The sequence below is a fragment of the Dermacentor albipictus genome, chromosome 1 (assembly GCF_038994185.2).
Source record: "Dermacentor albipictus isolate Rhodes 1998 colony chromosome 1, USDA_Dalb.pri_finalv2, whole genome shotgun sequence".
Lineage (NCBI taxonomy): Eukaryota > Metazoa > Arthropoda > Arachnida > Ixodida > Ixodidae > Dermacentor > Dermacentor albipictus.
The window spans coordinates 316,913,547-316,918,273 of NC_091821.1; positions in this window are offsets into that span (position 1 = coordinate 316,913,547).

Below are 4,727 nucleotides of genomic sequence, written 5' to 3' on the forward strand. Positions count from 1 at the left end.
CAATACAAAATTTTTATTTCCATAAATACTTGATGAGTATTTTTATATAAGTACATGCACAGTTGTTATTGCTGTTGTAAAAATAAATAAATAATTATTCACTGGCGCTAAATTGGGAACATAACTGCAGAAGAATGTGTACCCTGGTGTGCCCTGGTGGCAAACTGTGCTTCAGTCTCGGTCATACAAAGCTTATGTAATATGTTGTGTGTTATGTAACATACTGCAGAAATAAAATTATTTTTATGCTGTAATATTTGAGTATAGCTTCGTTTACTGCGCCGCAAGCAAACGCCGCTAGTCTAAAGGTTGAAGTAAATCCGAAGCCTGTGCTTCCCATCATTCCTATGTAGGTTGAGGAAACGCTCAGGAGAGCCCCTGTAGATACTAGCGCCACATTTCCCTCTAGGGTATTTATTTAGAAACTCTATGGCTCTCTGGAGAGGAGGGTCATTTCACCATGCACTTGCGCACCCCGCAATTTTGCAGGAAGTGTACATTCACCGTGTCCATTGCGTTCATTTTGTAACGGAGAACAAAAAGCACTGCCCGGCGCACCACAACAAAATGAGACTTTGTGCAAATGCCGTTGTTGCCAGTTGTATAAAAATAAGCACTGATGCTTTATATATATATATATATATATATATATATATATATATAATACATAGTATGAATGGCCTTTTAACAGCAAACGTATGACAACCTGCCCAATACAAGCACTCCTTTGGATCAATGCTGCTCGGTGCAGTCAGGCAAGCATTTCAGCGAAGAATACGAACCACAATGATATAGTCTCAAGCCAAGTTGCACCAATGGTGAGACTAGTTCCCAGGAGCTTGGGTCGAACATGTGCAGCTATTAAGGAGCATAGCTATGCATGCTGGAGGCACGTCATGCGGCACGTTATTAGCTACTGTTCAAGTTGTCAAAATGTTCATGACTCCAGTCTGTCTTTTGTAAGTGCTTTCAGACATTTGTGTACTAATGAAAGACATGGGAAGACTAAGACACCAAGATAAAAGGCTCCTAGCAGCTCTCGATGTTGCCAACGAAACTGGCAGAATGGAAATTGCTGATTACAAGATGCCCTTGGAGAACTAGGAAAATGTGACCACATTAGAATCCAGGTTGACTGCCGATCCTGCTTTTCAATGTCAACTTGTACACAAGAGCTTTACGAATTCACAATATAAGCACTTTTTTATAACTTGTGCCAGGTTTAACTAAAAATTTACATCTTGCACGAGTTCTGAAAATGTGATATGCATGTTAAAGTGACTTCATTATTTTATTTACAAGAAGAAAGGTAACCGAGGGTACCCTATTTTTATTGATCATATCATAAGCAGCCAACAGACAAATACACCAAGCACAGCATAAGGGAAATTACTTGTACTTGATTACTCAATGAATTAAAGAAATGATAAATTAATGGAAATGTAAATGGATGAAAAAAAACTGGCCACAGGTGGGCAACGATTCCACATCTTCGCTCTTACCAAGTGAGCTGCCACATCGTCGTTTTCCCATCCATTTCTGGGCTATTTTTGTTTTACTACTAGAACTAACCATGGGAGTGTTAGCCAGCGCCACCACTACAAACCTTGGCTGCAGATCTGGAACATCCTTTCTGCGACAAGTTTCACGAGCACATGATCTTTTTGGGTGAAGGCAACTGGTCAATAAATCCACACATGCTACCTGAAAGCATTATTTATTTGACATTTTGTGGCTTCATGTTTTTGAATTGTATACACAGTAGGTTCAGTTATAACTTTTTTTATACTATGGCTGTTTACATCTTGCAGTTTTTGTGTGTACATGTTGCTGCAATAATAAGTTTGCGGGAATGTATAATAATCCAGTGTCATTTTCTGTTCTGCCTTGCCTTTTTTGGAGCTTTCATTCCTGCCTTAATGCAGCCATTGCAATAGTCATATCATGTACATTGGTGTTTTTAGCTTTGAAGCCTTTTCTTTTTTCTTTCTTTTCTCTCTCTCTCTCTCCAGACATGATGGATGTCTCTTATGGGGGGGCTGGGACTTAAGATGCTTCACTGCTGGCATCCTACCCAATATCTTCAGACCATTTGGGTGGAAACTTTAGCACTCAAGGCCACTGACAGGAAAGGAGGCTTGGGCCTGCATGTCTACAGTATCATTGAAGGTCACTTTAGAAGGCTCTTGTTTGACTAGGCATAAGTGCAGTGATTCTTACTCCCGAAATTCATGGGTGTCTGAAATGAAAAAAAAAAAAAATGGTGGACACATTTTAAAGAGAAAATTGTCGTGCGCTCAGTGTAGCTACAGTTGTGTGGATGGCAATTTTTTATATAACACTCCCTTCCCCATTGCAGTTCCATAGAACTGAGTATCCACAAATTTTATTGATTAATTGCAGAAATGTTTGTATTTGACAATGATTCGAATATCAGCCAAAACTGCTGATACTGTGTGTTACCTGCATTGCTTGACTATGGTTTGGTATTCCAGAAGCCATTTGAAGCTACTACATGTGGGAAAATGCAACAATTCATGTCATTTGCCCAGCAGCAGTTGCCTGAAGAATCGCAGTATGCGAGTGGGTAAGAAGTTGGCACATTACCTTAAGCTTATTGTTAAGTAAGTTTTTATTCAGAAACTTAAACTACACTAATGTTATTGACTAAGTGAGCATTGTGTAGCATGTTTACATTTCAACAAAATTTACTGTTGGTTCTACTTAAAGGGTCTGACAACCAATTTCATGGTACCCACTTTTTTTAGTAAAAAATACACTCATTTACAGCACAACTTGTTGATGGCATCTTGTATCACAGGTAGATGATGAAACTCTGGGTACTTGCAAACTCGTGCTATACTCGCACACGTACAGCAGCATGTGTGCTGCCATGCATGTGGGACGACCTAAGCGCCGCTCGTAATACTCGTAGAGTAAAGCGCAAGTGTCTAATAATATACTAACTGCAATTTTAAGCAGTAATTATACTGTACTTAATGACAGTCGACTTACGTAATTACGTCTTGACTTCATTTTGAAGTACATCAAGATTTCACCGCCAGGCCTCGCCACTTACTGGTTTTCCTAACTTTCTTTGTGAATTTAAAATTATATTTTCTATTTGAGTTCCGAACAGCGTGCTGGACGCTATCACTATAGATCATGGTCATTTCATTTCCATCAATGTCTCACAACACATTCTGGCCAGTTTTCAGTCCCTTTAAGAATTACGTGCATGGTATATGATTAATATTTCTTCTTAGGGTTCTAAACTCTACTTACATAGACTGTCAAATGTGATCTTCGAATACCTTTTGACAATGGCCAGATACTGTCCAAGGACCATCTTAAGCATGCTGTTGTGGCATCATGCTTTGCTGTGGTCATATGGAAACTTGTGTACATTATGATATATTTTACTTTAAACAATAAATTTTGGGAGCACTGATGTAAGACATGCAGTTATTGCAGTTGTAATTGGTGTTCAGGGCCATTTGCCAAAAAGATGCAAAGTAAAAGAAAGCTATAATAACTGTTAACTTACAAGCAGCAAAAAAACATGGGAGATGTTTTGAGTGTACCTGAATAGGCATTTTAAATTATAGAGTGAATTACACTAGTCCCCTGGCATTATGCTTATGCTTGCACTTTTATATTTTTTGTCCCTTAATTACAGTGCTTGTTATTGTTGTGTTTGCTTTTATGCCATTGTTCAGTCTTGCGAGGACAGCCACTGAAAAGTGAGGCTTAAGACAAGCAACTATGCATTGTGAGTGTTAATTGAGGTCCTAGAATATTGTAATTTCATAAATAGCATGGAATGAGTCCTCTACTGCTTGAAAATGGTGTGTGCATTACAGAAACTATAAAGTTGTAAATGTACACTTGACAGCTGTCAAAGGGGAACAATATCTTTTTGGGTAGTGTCATCACTAACTCTTATTTGCTGGTTTCCCTCTAAGTGAGTGCTTTTTTCTTCCCCTTTCTTTGACTGGCACAGATTCTTCAAAAGCCACTGGGCCTGCCACCAGCTGACATGCTTTTCTTCATCCTCCTTAGTCCTGTACCTTAGCCTTGTTAGGATGCTGATGTTGGGTCAGTTTTTCTAGACATCTCAGTCATTACCTATACATAAATTTAGTCTCAATCAATGCAAGGCAAGCAGATGTTCATAATTTGCACAAATAAAAATTTGTGTTTTGCCGATTTTATTGCCTCCTGCACATTGTTATAAAATGCTGGCTACAGAAAAGGCATTTTACACTATTTTTACAAGAGGCCTTTTCAACGTGCTTTGTTCAACACCTGTGCAGCATGTATTTTTCTTGTGTTACCAGTATACCCAAATTTCTAAAGTGCTGTTCACTTGCAAAGTTTTATGCTGTTGCGAGACTATTCATTCGTGAAGAATTTCATTTTGGTGCTGAAGTGACATGGCTGCCATATGTGCACATGTTTGCATGTCATACACGGGTCCCCAATGCTATACCTTCACAGATTTTATTCCATACTGTGGACTCTATGCAGATGCTTTCAGTAATGTAGGCCTTTACAAAAGCATACATTTAGCCCTTAATAATGAATGTTTTTGAGATTAATAAATTTTGGCATGTTTTAATTTTGAAGTTAAAACCAGTCGTGTTGAATATATGTACATTTACTAAAAGTCCTGAATCATGGCACTGGTCAAGAAAAGCATACCAGTACCAGTGATCTGCATTAGC